The sequence below is a fragment of the Bacillus rossius genome, chromosome 16 (genome assembly GCF_032445375.1).
Source record: "Bacillus rossius redtenbacheri isolate Brsri chromosome 16, Brsri_v3, whole genome shotgun sequence".
Lineage (NCBI taxonomy): Eukaryota > Metazoa > Arthropoda > Insecta > Phasmatodea > Bacillidae > Bacillus > Bacillus rossius.
Genome location: NC_086343.1, coordinates 35,799,176 through 35,819,808, shown reverse-complemented (window position 1 = coordinate 35,819,808; position 20,633 = coordinate 35,799,176). Strand labels below are relative to the sequence as shown.

The following is a 20,633-nucleotide window of genomic DNA, read 5'->3' as shown; positions in this document are numbered from 1 at the left end:
CGTATTTAAATATAATTTCTAAAAAACACTATTTACAAAAAAAAATTAAAAAATATACCGAGCATAGCTCTGTCATCCAGGTACTAAATAATAAAGTTAGCATTTAGCTGATAACAAGAATTTTTTTTTCTCTCTCTCTCATAAATTCATGCAATGTACAGACATATTACCCTCGACAGTTTTATCATTATATCGAATTAGAATACAGTATTTTTTTATCAACGGTATTGTTGTGACTCAAATAACAATAATAAAATAACCACATAAATGCTTTTCTTTTTCAACATGCTATTTTATATGCATGGTAAATAGTTAATAAAATTTAACATAATGGAAAAGTGTATTTTTTTTTGTTTCAAAAAAGTCTTATATTAAAGCACTTTGTTATTATTATGAGGAGTTACCACTACTCATAATGCTTATTCTCTGCATCATTATGATTATATCATATAAATTTGGGTGTTTTTCCTTATACTTACAGAGCATTACGCAACATTTGAAATTTTACCAATTAAATAATAACCCATTTATTTAGGGGTAAATATACTGAAGTGTTATCAGATCTTTTAAAGATCAGCATCATTATTCCGTATCACAAGCTAAAAAAAAATAATAATAATAATAAATGTGAGCGAGTCTTCCAGTACTCGTCTCGGTAAAGAGTTGTTCATGTTGCAAATAAGCTTTTCGACAAAATGATTCTATGAAAATACTGTCCATCTTGTCAAAATACCTTAAGCAGGTAACACGTGACAGTTTTCGCGCACGTTCAAAGTTTTACTTCTATGGTATTACTCAAATATTAACCTGAAACATTTTAAAACACATATTATAACACTAACAATATGTTTATAAATACATTTTTTTTGAACGACTGAAATCAGTCTGTAAATAATTACTACAGACATACCTTAACCTCATTGAGCTGATTAAACTTATTATATTAATATGTTATTAAAGAAGTAAAAAAAATTATAGTGACGAGAATTGAACCACGTCACTAGAGGTTATTAAGCGCGCGCCTTATCGCTCTGCTACTTTATTTTAAATTTATTTTAAAATTTTTAATGTTTGTCTGGCCAGCCAGATTTCTTATTGATTGCAATTTCGTATGACAAGCATTTACTTTAACAAATCGGTGACTAATTAAAACGTTTAAAAATTTACACCCATGCCTTACCCGGGACTTGAACCCAGAACCCTTCTCACCTTAAGCCAATATGCATCCGACTACGCTACTTTTTTTATTTAAAAGATGGGTAGCACACAGGCAAGTCTTGACAGTCATCAGTGTGCCAATCATCTCTCCCCCTCTCCTTAATGTTGTAATGTTATGTCACCCCGAGTCATTGTGAAATTGTAGTTGTTATTGTTGGTGTATTAATACAACACAAAGTACATCCATGTCTTACCCGTGATTCGAACCCAGAGCCCCCGCACCTTTGCCCGGTGCGTTATCGACTGCGCCACGGAGGCCGATCGCTACGGAGGTCGGCTACTAAACTCCTTTGCATATTGCAAGGAGAAAATGCATTGTAGTCAGTGTAGTTCCAGATTTATCAGGTATTTTCAAACTTGAGATCACATTTTAATATGGCTAGTTTGGTTTAACAAATATATTCCGGGGTAGTTTCACCATAAAATCATCTGTGGATGATTTTGGCCTACATGCACATAATAAGTATGCATAATATACAGAAAGTTTTTTTTTCTCCATAAGACATGTCTAGTTTTGACCTAACTCAAACCCGTTTCCCAGTCAAGCTCTTTCACAAGTGCAGATATGCCCTGGGGACTGATAAACAACCCCCCCCCCTCCCCGGATAAACGCCCATTGGAACCACGTTTATTGAAATATTTTTCGCCAAACGTGAATCATTCTGTATAGTGTTCTCTGACTGAGAGTAACTTAGAAAAAGAAAGGATTATGTGCTATCACATTCGTAAGGTTAAGTAGGATAAAATTAAAAACAAATAATCTGAGAATGCTTTAGGAACTTGTTTACATAGTAATTATTAAGTTTTTATTGTTGATATCTTAAAAAAGATTTCCGTTAAAATTATTTGAGTAAATCCTGCGTTTATTTCTCGTTACTCTGTGAATTTTATGCATTGTTGTTCAATATGGAATTTATTTAAGCTACACAATAAAGATAACAATTTTTAATTTTTGGTTTAGTTACTCGTATTTAGTGTAGATATTCAAAATTATTTTCTTAACCCTAGCCTGTATTTGCACATCAGGGTATTAAAAAAAGAGAGAGATATACAACAAAAATAGATTATATTGTGTATTTCAACTCCATAGTATCGTACGGATTTGTGTTATTAGATAATACAGACAGATAGGAACTAAACGTGTTTCTGATGTTGAAGTTAAAGACGAGGGGCGGATAGACGTCGATGCAATAACGGTCTGGCTGCATGATGCGCATAAATTAAGTAAAGACTTTTGGACCAGTGGAAGGAGATAAAATTGCAGGCTGCGAAGTACTTATCATACCCATTAAACAAGGAAATTAATTACGTGATTTTCAACAACGCCGCGTGCATCCGGTACTGGTGATAATATTTTGCGGTCAGCTTCGAGCCGCTAACAGTTGCTTATCGCCGGCGAGGCAGTATCCTCGCGATAGCCGACGTCCAGACGCGTGAAGCATAGCCTGAGCCCGGAGGAAATACAAGTCTGGAGGTCTCGCAGAGAGCTCTGAACCGAGGTACCTGGAGTCCGGACAACGCGCAGAGCTCCAGACAGAAGGTAACCATTTTACAAAGCTCATGAAGAGCTCCTGAAACGATACAACCAAACACACCTGAGACATAACACCGGATTATATAGGTACTAACAACACGAGCGAGAGTGTGAGAAATAACCTGGCGGTAAGAGGCGTGAACGAACAATCTTAATATATATATATATATATATATATATATATATATATATAAATCCAGTGTCGTGATGTTTGTTTCCAGTGAACTCTTAACCAAGTCATCCGATTTCGATGAAAATTGGCATTTATGTGTAATTTTTTCCAACTTGAGAGATAGAATGGTTTTAATTTCGATTAATGATCTTAATAATTTATAATTAATAATAAACTGATTATGAATGTTGATTGTGGTTTAAGCCCGGGAAACAGTGGGTACTTCGTCTCCATGACAACGTTGCGTGCTCGAGAGTCGGGAAACAATCTGTCCTATTCGTTTTATCTTTGGTACATTACAAAGCATTGTATTAAGTTTTGTCAGAATTAATTAATTTTCATTTTATTTCATTTATTATAACTGTAAGTAAGAGATTTGGTCTCATTTCCCCCCCCCCCTATTTATACAACCGTGCTAAGCCGGGTCGGGCAGCTAGTATTTTATAAATAAATCAATAAATTATATATTATCTGGTGTGAAAAGATTAAATTTTTTTTTAAGAAATTTGTTGCACTGTATGTTTATTTTCCCTTATTAATCGGTTATGATTCTATAATAAATGTTAATAAGAGACAAAAAATGTTATTTTAAGTGCCATAATGTTGGTACTATATGTTATCTTTAAAAGATTTGTGCAATGGGAGCGCATGACTTGATGTAAGTTTTTGGACATACGCCATTGCTAAGTACTTTTTCTGTTGAAAAAAAACTAATAAATAAAATAAATAAAAATACACAAGAAAGTCAAAAAACACACAAAATTAAGCAAACAATTAATTGCTGTTGTCCACACCACTCATACAGGAATCTGATAAAATAAAAAGGAAAATCAAAGAATCAGCCTTCATTATTAGCAATAAAAATATTTTCAGCCAACAGAGCATTGAATTAAAAAATATATGGATCCCTTTGATAAAGAGAGAAACATCCCTGCAGCACAAAACAATAGCCAATACTTAACCCACCATAACCAATCCGCTTTAACTACATGGTGCACAGCCAATGGGGAGACAGCTCGTCTGTCATTGGCTGAGCAAGATGTAGACCTTTTCTCTGATAAATACCCTCATTTTCCAGCCCCCTTCTCATTCTTTACCGCGTGCTGGTCGGAGAAGGGTCAGCCTCTCTCTTTGCCTAGCCTGGCGTTCCTAAAAAGGAAGCTCAGGTCAGTGGCCAGTGCGTAAGGTGCTAGGTTCGATAGGTAGCTAGGACGCGGCGAACAGATAGGAATACCACGCTAGTTAGGTCGGACGATACGCCTGTTGTGTGCCCTGCTTTTTTCAAGGCGGGGCACCTACTTGCGATGAGTAGTAGCGACGAGGATATGGAGGTCGGCACCGCGACGAAGCGCACGCATGAGGGCAGCGACTCAGAGACTGAACACTCTGTTCAGTCTAAAAAACCGTCAGGGCTCCAGCCCACCACAACCGAGGACGACAACAGTGGCTTCACCACTGTTGAGCGTAGACAACGCAGGCGTAATAGCGATGCGTCACAAGCGGTACCGACACCGCAACAACGGACACCAACTGACGAGGCTCCGCGCTACAAACGCGTCCCCTTCGTCGTACGCAACAGCCAGGCAATCGGCAGCTTGGGCCCTGCATTCGCGCGACTCGGCGTCAAAAACCGGATGACGCTAACGAAACGACAAGAAATTCGCATCACGTTCGACGGTAAATCCGATCAAGACAAGGCGACCGCGTGGTTCAAGGCCAACAATGTGCCCTACCACACCTTCTCCCAGCCCAGCGAGCGAGGCGAGAAGGTTGTAATTAAAACCTTAGTAAATACACGCCAGTAGACGCGATCTCCGAGGAGCTCACCGCGCTAGGTTTCAAGGTAAACTTCATCAAACAGCTTAGTCGGCGGCTCACAGACCGCAACTCAGGGCAGGATATTTTTGAACCAACTCCGTCATTCGTGGTGTGCGTGGCACCAAGCGCGCACGACATCTACGCCGTAAAACACTTGTACTATACAAGTGGAATAAAGATCGAGCGGTACACGACTCGCGCGGAGGACGTCCCGCTTTGTAAGAGGTGTAGTTCCTTCGGACACACCACAAAGAACTGCGCGGAGGTTCCGAAATGCATTAGGTGCGCGGGTTTGCATCCCCGCAGCGAATGTCCCGTCCCAGAGGAGGCACCAAAGGTGTGCTCGAACTGCAGGGAAACAGGCCACACCGCGGCCTGGCGACAGTGCCCCGCGTTTTTAAAGATCGTAGAGTCTCGGAGACAGGCCGCCGCGGAACAGGCAGCACAGAAAGCTGCGCGCACAGCCTCGCGAGCACAGCCGGCCGCACCGACGCGGGAAAGTTTCCCCCCTCCCCCCGCGCCCATCAGGGAACACGTGCACCGAACAACAACAACAACAGAGCGCAGTCCGCGAAACGCACGGCCCAGCGAGCAGGCCAGCCAACCGGGCATAACTCAATCACAGGCAGTAGCTTCCACGTCATACGCGGCAGCTACGTCAGGCGTAAGCGCACGGCGGAGCAAATTGTGCAGGCTCGCGTCGAAAAAAGTCAACATAGAGCAGAAACCGCGCCAGAAGCACAGCCAACAAATAATATCACTAGCCTCGCGGAACTCGCAGAGATCTTACGCATGTGCGATTATTGGAATTTAGTGAAGGCACTCGAACCGTATTACGCGCGCATCCGCTCCACCGAGAGCATAAAATACCGCCAAACCATTCTATTGGAAGCACTCGCGACAGTGCTCCAGTAAATGGCAGTAAACATGGGGAAAACACTACAACTCCTAAACTTTAATGCATGTGGTCTCCGCCTTCGGTCGTACGAGTTGGAACAGTGCCTTGTAATATATGGGATTGATGTGGCATTCATTACCGAGACTCACCTATCACCGCATCATCGATTTAATATTTGTGGTTACACCACTTACCGCACTGACCGCGCCACTCGTGGGGGCGGCACAGCCATATTAATTAAACACGGGATTCATCACCATCCGATAGAAATAACTGGCTTAGAGCACCTAGAGGCCACCAGCATAAATATTCGTAATAAAAATGCGCATGTCTGCATGTCGGCAGTATATAAACCCCCAGATAAGCCACTACTGTAGGGCCGCGACGTCTTGGCGGGTGGACTCCCTAGAGCTCAGCGACCTTGTAATCGACACGTCCCGCCTTGCCTACTCCGCTGATAGCAACGGCCTGGAAGTCTTCATGCCGTTCCGATAACATTGGTCGAGAACAATCTCACGTACGGTGCAACACAGCGCAGATCTTAATGATACAAAGATGCGATAATGCTTTACGGTAATTTATTATTTAAAGGTAGTGCACCATTTGCTCGACTGGGCAGCTTAGTTAAACATAGTTAAACATAGCTATACAATTCTTTAAAGTTAAGAACTAAATTTGTAATTGTAGGTTGCTGTAGGAAATACAATTAATTAAGACTTGCATGTAACTCCCTCGCTGATGCTTTCTCTTACATTTGGTTTGGCTGAAATGTGAAGACGATCGACATGACACTTTCACGCACTTCAAGAACCTTACCACTTTTATGCACACGGGTTGGTATTTTTTCCATAACAGCACTCTGAAAGAACCATTTTAGTCATTTCGAGCGGGCCGAAAACCATATTTATAACAAACCATCCTCGCGTATTTTATAGTTTCCTGTTGTTGTGCTTGCTTTATAAACAAGAGAGGCTCCGGGAAGGAAGCCCTCCCTAGAACCAACGCTTACAACTATCAGTCTGTGCATTTCCTGTTGCCATTACACCTTCAAAGTCACCTTTATTTTGCCAATATTTCTGAAAGGTTAAATTAGTGTCAACCCAGGATCCATCCATGTCAAATATCTTCTTCCCAGCCTCCCTGCACTGTTTCATCTGAGTCAGGTACCGTGATCGCCAAGCAACAACGTCAGATCTTTCGAGAAGAAGTATTCGCTTATTTTGGCTTCTTTTCCACACAAAACCCATTTATTTGAGTATTTAACGCAGCGATGTCATTCCCCAACTCCATTCGATTTTTTCTTTCAAAACTGGCAGTAATTTCCTTGTTGTGGGAACCACTTTTTTTACTGCATAAAATTCGTGGCTAGTGTCTCTGATCGCACTTCTATCAAAGTCATCAACTGACAACAAACGTTTCCCATTTTTTTTGGCTTGAAATGAATAATTAAACACGAGAGGCTGTTTCACGGTCAAATTAAGGAGTGTTACATATATGTAAATATAAACATAAGGTAAAAGCACCTATTATGAGACCTTTCCTAATATGGGACCCTAGACTTTCTCAGCCGGGAGCTCCTCAACTCTAGCGGACAATACACTAACTCGGTGTAGGGAACGTTTTCTTGCGTGTGTATTGTTTTCATTAGCGAGCGAATGTGCAGACAAGCGTGGTTACCGATTTTGTGTTTTACGAGCTATCGAGTTTTCCACCGAGATAACAGAAACGGCTTACATATAAATCAAGGTAAGGTTACTTGTTATAACATTCATACATGCTGATTGCTATATAGATGAGTGGTTATGTGCATGCTAGTTAGATTGTGTTTCGTGCACTTTTTGTATCTGCAACACAATCACTTTTGTTCCGTATTGATGGCTCCTATTATGAGACCTACAGAGTACCCTTTTATGGGATACTATCTCATATTAGGAACCGGGTCTCATATTAAGAGCTTCCTGCTAAATAAAGTGTTATGCATTTAAACATGAGAGTATCAATTAACTATCGCCTTGTTACAACACAATGATGATTTATTATGTTATAATGTACTTAAATTGCTTCATATCTAATGTATAGCAATATAATTCTCGTTATTAACAAACTGTAATGACATATTTCATAAGTAATGCTGGACTTAGGATATTAATTCATAGGCATAGATTAACAGTTTTCTTTGCCTAAAATGACATTGATTTGAACTTTATTTTTACCTTTCATATTAATGTTTTGCTTTTAGAGGGATCCTAGCCGAAATCCGAAAAGGAAGAAATGGACAAGGAGCAGATGATCCTAGCTGTCAAAGCTGTACAAACAGGTACTATGGGTTACAAGTCAGCAGCGAAACATTTTGGTGTATCAAAAAGCACAGTGGAAAGTTATATGAAAAATACTGAATTGCGTACTGATGATTTGGTAAATGTGCCATTAGGAAGAAGGCCTACATTAAGCTGTAAACTAGAAAATGAACTCGTACCGTACTTCATTGAGATGGATAAAAGGTTTTATGGGTTGAGGAAATGTGATATTAAAAGGATGGCCTTCCAACTAGCCATTGCTAATGGTATCAAACACCCATTCTCAGAAAAAATAAATCAGCTGGTAAGAAGTGAATGGGGTCTTTCTTAAAGCGTCATCCACAGTTGTCATTAAGAGTTCCCCAAGGCATTTCTCACGCCAGAGTAAAAGGTTTCAGTTCTGAAAATGTGAAAACATTTTTTGGGCTCTATGTAACTGAATTTGACAAAATTAAAGGCCGTCCTCACAGGTTGTACAATGTTGACGCGACTGGGGTAACTGTGGTACAGCACAGAGCTGAGAAGGTAATATCCCTGAAAGTAAAACGAGAAGTAGCTGCACTGACATCAGCTGAGAGAGGGTCACTCATAACAGTCGTTACTTGCATGAATGCAGTTGGTTATTTTGTCCCTCCATTGATAGTGTGGCCAAGGAAAAATATGAAAATAGAACTCATGGATGGGGCACCAGCTGGTTCTATTTGGGGGTGCCACCCTTCTGGGTGGATTCAGGGGGATTTGTTCACAAAGTGGTTTGATCATTTTTTGAATATACATAGCCATCACTTGAAGACCCTGTTCTTCTTGTTCTCGATGGCCACTACTCACACACCAGAAATGTTGATGTGATACGATTGGCTAGAGAGAACCACGTATCATTCATTTTTATCCCTCCTCACAGTTCACACAAAATGCAGCCACTGGATGTAGGCTTCATGAAACCACTGAAAACCTATTATGCCTCAGAAATACAGGCTTCTTTAAGAAACAACCCTAACCGTATTGTAACACCACTCTTGGTTGCAAAGTTGTTCAGTTCAGCATATCAACGAGCTGCAACAATGGAAATAGCAGTCAATGCATTCCGTTAAACAGGATTTTACCCATTCAACAGTGATGCGTTTCGTGATTGTGACTTTGTAATTCACAGTTGTCACGAAATTCCTGATAGAGATGTTCATACCAGTGCAACTATCATCGCCACTTCGAATGACACATCAACTGGTGCAGGACCATCTAATTCTCAGCCTGTTCTGCCTATGGATTGCCCACATTTTTCTGGCACAGGGCCTTCTGATGCTAGTCCTGCTTAAACTATGGACATCACACCTATCTCTCCTAAAGACATTAAGCCACTTCCTAGTCTTTCAGCAAATTTATAAAGCCGAAGATGTGGCAAAGCATCTGTAATAACCTCATCGCCTTACAAATCCGATCTCCTGAAGAGTTTGGAAAGAGCTACAACAGCAAAAAATAAAAAAAGAAGCTGCAGGGAAATGTCATAAAACCCTGACAAAAACCTTCTGCCAACACACAAAAGTCAAGATCACGATGTTGTACAAGAAAATTAATGGAACAATCCAGCAACGACGAGTCGGATGATGATTTCGACATCTTATCAGATAGCTCTGGTGAAGAAGACAACGATGCTGAATGCCTCTTCTGTGGATGCATATTTTCAGATGAAATACATGGCGAACAGTGGATACAGTGTACTGTCTGCTGTCGTTGGGCTCATGAACATTGTGGTGCCACTGACAGTCACTTTGTGTGTCCTCATTGCCAAAAGAGGATAAAGAAATAATGTGTCCCATATTAGGAAACCTTTTTTTTCCTTTGGAAAAGTGCAGTGTCTTCCGTTTTTTGCAGAGGACATAAATTTATTATTTTAAAACAATATGTATGTATTGCATTTTATAGTTAAACATATAAAGTGATTTATTATGCGTGAAATGTTAATTTATGTTCACTTAATAAAAATATATGAATTTTATTTAAAAGGGGTCCCATAATAGGTGCCTTTACCTTATAAATTGTAAATAAATAATATATTAATATAATATACATTAATATATATCATAAAATCATATATATAATAAAATATACATTAATATATATCATAAAATCATATATATAATAAAATATACATTAATATATATCATAAAATCATATATATAATAAAATATATAATGCAATATATAATGTATGTGTTTGTATAATGTATGTAACGTAATATAGCGTAATATAATATCATGTAATATAATGTGTAGCAATATTGGCTACACTTGTAGCCAACAAATATTCTAACAAGCGGTGCAGAAAGTTTGGAAAATTGCCAAATGCAAAACAAACAAACCGCGGGTGAAATTACGGGGAATGCGTTTAAAAACGTATAATGTTGTTGTTTGTTTTTTATTTGGCGTCTCTCTGTTGTGTTTTCGGATGCGCGAAACTGATCTTTGGCTTATACCTGTGTATCGCGCAGCTCTTTCGGTTGCTTTTGCAAGAGGTACTAGCAGACATTTGTTGGCAGCTTCATCACAACACTTGATTACACTACTTATAATTCCCCTCTACCCACTATGTATTACTTTATTGTATCTTGAATGTCCTGCGTCGGGCTCCATTGCTCACTTCAGACTGAGAGCGTGGCGCCTGATGTTTTTGCTATGAACCGCATAGCGGCTGACGTGCGCGCGCAGCTGCTTCCCCTCTCATTTACTCTTCCCCGCTACCCCGCAAAACGACACGCCAAGACGTCGCGGCCCTACAGTACTTTCTAGGGATTTAAATAAATTAATTAATCCACAGCAACACTTTTTCATCGCAGGCGATTTAAACAGCAAAAACGAAGACTGGGGATGCAAAAATACTAACCCAGCAGGCAGAAAATTATTAGATCATTCGGTAGCAAATAATTACGAAATTTTTGCTCCAGGCTCGCCAACTTGCTATCCAACGAATGGCGGCATGCCTGACATATTAGATATAGCTCTTACAAACATACCAGGTGCGCAGGTTATTTCAGAAAAATTAGATGAGCTTGACTCAGACCATTTTCCGGTACTAATTCAATTAACTTTTAATGCTCAATTTTGCGCAGCGATATTTAGCCGCACTTTTGGTATTCCCGACTGGGACAAATTTCGCGAAGACCTGGAATTAACTTTTACAGAAACTCCAGCGATAGACACAGCAGATGAGCTCGAAACTCACGTAAAACTTTTCACCGACACAATTACAGACGTGCGCAAAAAACACACGAAAATCGTGAATAAAAGAGAATTTACGTGAATAAATTACCCAGATGTAGACATGCTAATCGTTTTAAAACGGCAGGCGCGCAACACTTATCAACGAACGAGAACACCGCAAGCTAGGACTGAATACAATCGCCTTAAAGCTCAAGTCTCGCGAAAACTTAAAGATTTAAAAATAGAAAAATACGGAAACTTAATAACAGAGTACGCACTCAACCTCGGCAAATGTGGCGGCTCACACGCAATTTACGAGGGAAAAATAAATTTATCTCCACACCGGCCATTGTTACAAACGCGGGCATTAAATATGACGCGATAGATAAAGCAAATGCTATAGCAGACATTTTTGAAAAACAATTTTCACCACACGAGGACATAAACGAGCCTCAGTTTACTAGGACCACGACAGTAGCTGTTAATAACTATTTACAAATCGTTCCACAAGCCGAGCCGGAACTCGTAACAATTAAAGAGCTCTTAGAAGCTATTCACTCGCGACCAAAAAATAAAGCAGGCGGACCTGACGGAATAAATTTTGATACTTTAAAGAAATTATCATTTCAGGCTATACAATACTTTCTTAAAATAATAAATGCTATTTTTATTTTTAAATCCTACCCAGCGTCATGGAAACTAGCTAAAGTTATCACCATTCCGAAACCGGGAAAAAATGCGTCACTACCACAAAACAGGCGACCTATTAGCCTCCTAAATAGCATGAGTAAAATTTTCGAAAAAATTTTACTCAAACGACTTCAACACCATTCGGACGAACACGAAGTCATTCCAGATAACCAATTTGGTTTTAGAAGGGGCCACTCTACCTCTCACCCCCTAATTAAGCTCATTGAAGAGGCCACTGACGGTTTTAACTCACGAGCGAAATTTACTGTCGCAACGATGCTAGACGCGGAAAAAGCTTTCGACAAAGTTTGGATACCTGGCTTAATTCAAAAATTAATTACATTTAACTTTCCAGACACGTATATTCATCTGGTGGCCCACTATTTATGGCGTCGAAAATTTTTTGTATCAATAGAGGGGGCGAAATCATCCACTCGGGAGCTGACAGCAGGTGTGCCGCAGGGGTCCCCACTCTCACCCTTTTTCTATAATGTTTACACAGCCGACATCCCGCGGGAACATGCCCACGTGCAATTATATGCAGACGACACTGCAATAATATATCAATCCCCGAATTTGAAGTTTGCTTTAACCAAAGTTCAGAGGCAGCTTACCTCACTCGAACAATGGTACACTCGCTGGCGCATTAAAATAAATGGAGCCAAGTCCACAACTTTAATTTTAACTAAAAAATACACCGCCCCCGACCGCGAATTAAAAATTTTTAATCAAGCCATACCATTTGTTAAATCGGCTAGATATTTAGGTTTAACTCTAGATACCAGGCTCACCTGGAAAGTTCACACCACTAAGGTGACACAGTTTGCGCGAGGCACTTTGCGCAGCCTATACTCAATGTTTAAGGCCCCCCAATTTCCTAGAAAGAAAAAATTACAGCTGTATTTACAAATAGTTCGCCCTCAATTATTATATGCTTGCGAAATCTGGGGCTATGCAGCAAAATGCCATATCGATAAAGTACAGGTCACTCAAAATAAATTTCTTAGAGCCATTGCAGATTGCGGCTGGTACACCAGCACACTAGAAGTACACCAGCTACTCAAAGTAGAATATGTAGAGGAATATATAAAACGGCAAAACAGGTCTTTTTATGGCCAGCTCCCTGAACATGCCAATACTTATATGAATTCACTTCCGGACTACGACCCAGCTGCACAGCGACAGTTTAAAAAACCGCGACTTGCCTAAGCCAGGTTATACTAGAATCCACACATCCCATGTACGCAGGGCAACTTAGCAAACATAGCAGACGTTTCCCTCTGGCCCCGATGTGCCTGTCTACGTCCTGCGGTGCAAATAATCAACATTGGACTAGCCAATGATTGACATGCCCAGGACTCGTAAATATTGCGTCAACACTACTTTTGGCCCAGCGGGGCTCTATTTTATTGCGTCAACACTACCTTTGACCCAGCGGGGCTCTAATTATAAACCAGCGACAACTCGACCGCAGGCCCAAATTCCTTTAATTACCAAATCTTTCCTTCCCCCACCTCCTCCACTAGTCCTTGCTAGTTGTTTTCCCCAGCCATTATTAATTAATTCATTAATGTAACTTTCATTTTCTTGCTAATTCGAAATGGTCAGAAGCATGCAGGTGTAGGTTTTGACCCATGCAGCGGTCCACTGCCTGTGTGTTAGGGCTGACTCCGTATGCCTGAAGGGCGAGACCCGCCTGGCAGGCTTCACCTCCAGTGCCGGCCGCGTTTCGGAAGGCATGGGTTTTTGAATTGCGACAAAAAAAAAAAAAAAAAAAAAAAAAAAAACTGGACGAGGGCATCTCTCTGCTCGAACAATAATAGAATAGGATGACATTCATTTACTAATTTCACTCTCTATTTTTCAGGTTTAGACGACAACAGCCTGGGGGCTAACTACAGCAATACTGGTTTAGCCTAACTTTGACCGAACTATACTGGAACGCAATAGTTCGGTCCTTAAGGCGGCCAGGTGTTTACTAATCTATGTAATTTCTCCTACACATCGGTAAACTTACACGATGATATGCCTGCTTGGTCAGCCGGGTATGTGCGGCCTTGGAGCTATACACTACACTCACACAACGAAATTAATTAGGCCATTTTTGCGCACACTCCACACGCCTCTAAATACAGACATCACGACACTCTCATGCATCAGTTAGCCAACTAACTGAGGGGAAAGGGTGACCTCCCCCCGCCTGACACCTACACTATTAAAAATAGAGCCAAGCAACATGCGACAGCTATTTTACTTCTTCTGGACCGTGAGCCACCTTTAATCTTAAAATCACACACATCGCGCCCCGCCGACGTTTCCAATGATTCGATCAAAGTGACGGGGTTGCACTATTTATATTGGCGACCACATAGCGAGTTATGGGAACGTAATAGTTCCCGGTATCGCTGTCACACGCTCCCGGCCGAGCATATGAGGAAACGGCGGCGGCAGCCCCCTTCTCATTCTTTACCGCGCGCTGGTCGGAGAAGGGTCAGCCTCTTTCTTTGCCTAGCCTGGCGTTCCTAAAAAGGAAGCTCAGGTCAGTGGCCAGTGCGTAAGGTGCTAGGTCGTTAGCTAGTTAGGACGCGGCGAACAGATAGGAATACCACGCTAGTTAGGTCGGACGATACGCCTGTTGTGTGCCCTGCTTTTTTCAAGGCGGGGCACCTACTTGCGATGAGTAGTAGCGACGAGGAGATGGAGGTCGGCACCGCGACGAAGCGCACGCATGAGGGCAGCGACTCATAGACTGAACACTCTGTTCAGTCTAAAAAACCGTCAGGGCTCCAGCCCACCACAACCGAGGACGACAACAGTGGCTTCACCACTGTTGAGCGTAGACAACGCAGGCGTAATAGCGATGCGTCACAAGCGGTACCGACACCGCAACAACGGACACCGACTGACGAGGCTCCGCGCTACAAACGCGTACCATTCGTAATCCGCAACAGTCAGGCAATCGGCAGCTTGGGCCCTGCCTTCGCGCGACTCGGCATCAAAAACCGAATGACGCTGACGAAGCGTCAAGAAGTGCGCATAACTTTTGATGGCAAATTGGACCAAGACAAAGCGACCGCTTGGTTTAAGGCAAACGATGTGCCTTTCCACACTTTCTCCCAGCCCAGCGAGCGAGGGGAAAAAGTAGTGATAAAGAATTTGAGTAAATTCACGCCGGTTGATGCGATTTCTGAGGAGCTCACCGCGCTCGGGTTTAAAGTAAATTTCATCAAACAGCTCAGTCGGCGGCTAACAGACCGCAACTCAGGGCAAGAGTTTTTCGAGCCAACACCGTCATTCGTGGTGTGCGTGGCACCTAGCGCGCACGACATCTACGCCGTCAAACAACTATACTACACAAGTGGTATAAAGATTGAGCGGTACACGACTCGCGCGGAAGACGTCCCGCTCTGTAAGAGGTGTAGTTCCTTCGGACACACCACCGGAAACTGTTCAGAAGTACCTAAATGCATCAGGTGCGCGGGTTCGCATCCCCGCAGCGAATGCCCAGTCCCAGAGGAGGCACCAAAGGTGTGCTCGAACTGTAAAGAGACAGGCCACACCGCGGCCTGGCGACAGTGCCCCGCGTTTTTGAAGATCGTAGAGTCGCGGAGACAGGCCGCCGCGGAACAGGCAGCACAGAAAGCTGCGCGCACAGCCTCGCGAGCACAGCCGGCCGCACCGACGCGGGAAAGTTTCCCCCCTCCCCCCGCGCACACCAGGAAACACGTGCACCGGGCAACAACAACAACAACAGAGCGCAGTCCGCGAAACGCACGGCCCAGCGAGCAGGCCAGCCAACCGGGCATAAATCAAACACAGGCAGTAGCTTCCACGTCATACGCGGCAGCTACGTCAGGCGTAAGCGCACCGCGGCGCACGGCAACGGAAATCGTGCAGGCTCGCGTCGAGAAGAGCCAGCAGCATAGAACAGAAACCGCGCCAGAAGCACAGCCAAATAATAATATCACTAGCCTCGCGGAACTCGCAGAGATCTTGCGCATGTGCGATTATTGGAATTTAGTGAAGGCACTCGAACCGTATTACGCACGCATCCGCTCCACCGAGAGCATTAAATACCGCCAAACCATTCTATTGGAAGCACTCGCGACAGTGCTCCAGTAAATGGCAGTAAACATGGGGAAAACACTACAACTCCTAAACTTTAATGCATGTGGTCTCCGCCTTCGGTCGTACGAGTTGGAACAGTGCCTTGTAATATATGGGATTGATGTGGCATTCATTACCGAGACTCACCTATCACCGCATCATCGATTTAATATTTGTGGTTACACCACTTACCGCACTGACCGCGCCACTCGTGGGGGCGGCACAGCCATATTAATTAAACACGGGATTCATCACCATCCGATAGAAATAACTGGCTTAGAGCACCTAGAGGCCACCAGCATAAATATTCGTAATAAAAATGCGCATGTCTGCATGTCGGCAGTATATAAACCCCCAGATAAGCCACTACTTTCTAGGGATTTAAATAAATTAATTAATCCACAGCAACACTTTTTCATCGCAGGCGATTTAAACAGCAAAAACGAAGACTGGGGATGCAAAAATACTAACCCAGCAGGCAGAAAATTATTAGATCATTCGGTAGCAAATAATTACGAAATTTTTGCTCCAGGCTCGCCAACTTGCTATCCAACGAATGGTGGCATGCCTGACATATTAGATATAGCTCTTACAAACATACCAGGTGCGCAGGTTATTTCAGAAAAATTAGATGAGCTTGACTCAGACCATTTTCCGGTACTTATTCAATTAACTTTTAATGCTCAATTTTGCGCAGCGATATTTAGCCGCACTTTTGGTATTCCCGACTGGGACAAATTTCGCGAAGACCTGGAATTAACTTTTACAGAAACTCCAGCGATAGACACAGCAGATGAGCTCGAAACTCACGTAAAACTTTTCACCGACACAATTACAGACGTGCGCAAAAAACACACGAAAATCGTGAATAAAAGAGAATTTACGCGACTAAATTACCCAGATGTAGACATGCTAATCGTTTTAAAACGGCAGGCGCGCAACACTTATCAACGAACGAGAACACCGCAAGCTAGGACTGAATACAATCGCCTTAAAGCTCAAGTCTCGCGAAAACTTAAAGATTTAAAAATAGAAAAATACGGAAACTTAATAACAGAGTGCGCACTCAACCTCGGCAAATGTGGCGGCTCACACGCAATTTACGAGGGAAAAATAAATTTATCTCCACACCGGCCATTGTTACAAACGCGGGCATTAAATATGACGCGATAGATAAAGCAAATGCTATAGCAGACATTTTTGAAAAACAATTTTCACCACACGAGGACATAAACGAGCCTCAGTTTACTAGGACCACGACAGTAGCTGTTAATAACTATTTACAAATCGTTCCACAAGCCGAGCCGGAACTCGTAACAATTAAAGAGCTCTTAGAAGCTATTCACTCGCGACCAAAAAATAAAGCAGGCGGACCTGACGGAATAAATTTTGATACTTTAAAGAAATTATCATTTCAGGCTATACAATACTTTCTTAAAATAATAAATGCTATTTTTATTTTTAAATCCTACCCAGCGTCATGGAAACTAGCTAAAGTTATCACCATTCCGAAACCGGGAAAAAATGCGTCACTACCACAAAACAGGCGACCTATTAGCCTCCTAAATAGCATGAGTAAAATTTTCGAAAAAATTTTACTCAAACGACTTCAACACCATTCGGACGAACACGAAGTCATTCCAGATAACCAATTTGGTTTTAGAAGGGGCCACTCTACCTCTCACCCCCTAATTAAGCTCATTGAAGAGGCCACTGACGGTTTTAACTCACGAGCGAAATTTACTGTCGCAACGATGCTAGACGCGGAAAAAGCTTTCGACAAAGTTTGGATACCTGGCTTAATTCAAAAATTAATTACATTTAACTTTCCAGACACGTATATTCATCTGGTGGCCCACTATTTATGGCGTCGAAAATTTTTTGTATCAATAGAGGGGGCGAAATCATCCACTCGGGAGCTGACAGCAGGTGTGCCGCAGGGGTCCCCACTCTCACCCTTTTTCTATAATGTTTACACAGCCGACATCCCGCGGGAACATGCCCACGTGCAATTATATGCAGACGACACTGCAATAATATATCAATCCCCGAATTTGAAGTTTGCTTTAACCAAAGTTCAGAGGCAGCTTACCTCACTCGAACAATGGTACACTCGCTGGCGCATTAAAATAAATGGAGCCAAGTCCACAACTTTAATTTTAACTAAAAAATACACCGCCCCCGACCGCGAATTAAAAATTTTTAATCAAGCCATACCATTTGTTAAATCGGCTAGATATTTAGGTTTAACTCTAGATACCAGGCTCACCTGGAAAGTTCACACCACTAAGGTGACACAGTTTGCGCGAGGCACTTTGCGCAGCCTATACTCAATGTTTAAGGCCCCCCAATTTCCTAGAAAGAAAAAATTACAGCTGTATTTACAAATAGTTCGCCCTCAATTATTATATGCTTGCGAAATCTGGGGCTATGCAGCAAAATGCCATATCGATAAAGTACAGGTCACTCAAAATAAATTTCTTAGAGCCATTGCAGATTGCGGCTGGTACACCAGCACACTAGAAGTACACCAGCTACTCAAAGTAGAATATGTAGAGGAATATATAAAACGGCAAAACAGGTCTTTTTATGGCCAGCTCCCTGAACATGCCAATACTTATATGAATTCACTTCCGGACTACGACCCAGCTGCACAGCGACAGTTTAAAAAACCGCGACTTGCCTAAGCCAGGTTATACTAGAATCCACACATCCCATGTACGCAGGGCAACTTAGCAAACATAGCAGACGTTTCCCTCTGGCCCCGATGTGCCTGTCTACGTCCTGCGGTGCAAATAATCAACATTGGACTAGCCAATGATTGACATGCCCAGGACTCGTAAATATTGCGTCAACACTACTTTTGGCCCAGCGGGGCTCTATTTTATTGCGTCAACACTACCTTTGACCCAGCGGGGCTCTAATTATAAACCAGCGACAACTCGACCGCAGGCCCAAATTCCTTTAATTACCAAATCTTTCCTTCCCCCACCTCCTCCACTAGTCCTTGCTAGTTGTTTTCCCCAGCCATTATTAATTAATTCATTAATGTAACTTTCATTTTCTTGCTAATTCGAAATGGTCAGAAGCATGCAGGTGTAGGTTTTGACCCATGCAGTGGTCCACTGCCTGTGTGTTAGGGCTGACTCCGTATGCCTGAAGGGCGAGACCCGCCTGGCAGGCTTCACCTCCAGTGCCGGCCGCGTTTCGGAAGGCATGGGTTTTTGAATTGCGACAAAAAAAAAAAAAAAAAAAAAAAAAAAACTGGACGAGGGCATCTCTCTGCTCGAACAATAATAGAATAGGATGACATTCATTTACTAATTTCACTCTCTATTTTTCAGGTTTAGACGACAACAGCCTGGGGGCTAACTACAGCAATACTGGTTTAGCCTAACTTTGACCGAACTATACTGGAACGCAATAGTTCGGTCCTTAAGGCGGCCAGGTGTTTACTAATCTATGTAATTTCTCCTACACATCGGTAAACTTACACGATGATATGCCTGCTTGGTCAGCCGGGTATGTGCGGCCTTGGAGCTATACACTACACTCACACAACGAGATTAATTAGGCCATTTTTGCGCACACTCCACACGCCTCTAAATACAGACATCACGACACTCTCATGCATCAGTTAGCCAACTAACTGAGGGGAAAGGGTGACCTCCCCCCGCCTGACACCTACACTATTAAAAATAGAGCCAAGCAACATGCGACAGCTATTTTACTTCTTCTGGACCGTGAGCCACCTTTAATCTTAAAATCACACACATCGCGCCCCGCCGACGTTTCCAATGATTCGATCAAAGTGACGGGGTTGCACTATTTATATTGGCGACCACATAGCGAGTTATGGGAACGTAATAGTTCCCGGTATCGCTGTCACACGCTCCCGGCCGAGCATATGAGGAAACGGCGGCAGCCCCCTTCTCCTTTACCGCGTGCTGGTCGGAGAAGGGTCAGCCTCTCTCTTTGCCTAGCCTGGCGTTCCTAAAAAGGAAGCTCAGGTCAGTGGCCAGTGCGTAAGGTGCTAGGTCGTTAGCTAGTTAGGACGCGGCGAACAGATAGGAATACCACGCTAGTTAGGTCGGACGATACGCCTGTTGTGTGCCCTGCTTTTTTCAAGGCGGGGCACCTACTTGCGATGAGTAGTAGCGACGAGGAGATGGAGGTCGGCACCGCGACGAAGCGCACGCATGAGGGCAGCGACTCAGAGACTGAACACTCTGTTCAGTCTAAAAAACCGTCAGGGCTCCAGCCCACCACAACCGAGGACGACAACAGTGGCTTCACCACTGTTGAGCGTAGACAACGCAGGCGTAATAGCGATGCGTCACAAGCGGGACCGACACCGCAACAACGGACACCGACTGACGAGGCTCCGCGCTACAAGCGCGTACCTTTCGTAATCCGCAACAGTCAGGCAATCGGCAGCTTGGGCCCTGCCTTCGCGCGACTCGGCATCAAAAACCGAATGACGCTGACGAAGCGTCAAGAAGTGCGCATAACTTTTGATGGCAAATTGGACCAAGACAAAGCGACCGCTTGGTTTAAGGCAAACGATGTGCCTTTCCACACTTTCTCCCAGCCCAGCGAGCGAGGGGAAAAAGTAGTGATAAAGAATTTGAGTAAATTCACGCCGGTTGATGCGATTTCTGAGGAGCTCACCGCGCTCGGGCTTAAAGTAAATTTCATCAAACAG

The 20,633-nt window shown here is 42.8% G+C and overlaps 1 protein-coding gene across 3 annotated transcripts in view; it reads left to right on the top strand.

Moving 5' to 3' along the window:
* Positions 1 to 2,589: 2,589 nt before the first annotated feature.
* Positions 2,590 to 20,633, top strand: part of LOC134540077 (uncharacterized) — a 33,543-nt gene continuing 15,499 nt past the window's right edge. The window contains exon 1 of one of the 3 annotated variants that reach the window (XM_063382537.1): positions 2,590 to 2,758. The gene's annotated coding sequence lies outside the window, so the exon portion shown is untranslated. The remainder of the gene's footprint in view (positions 2,759 to 20,633) is intronic. The other 2 variants (XM_063382538.1, XM_063382539.1) reach the window with 2 other exon arrangements.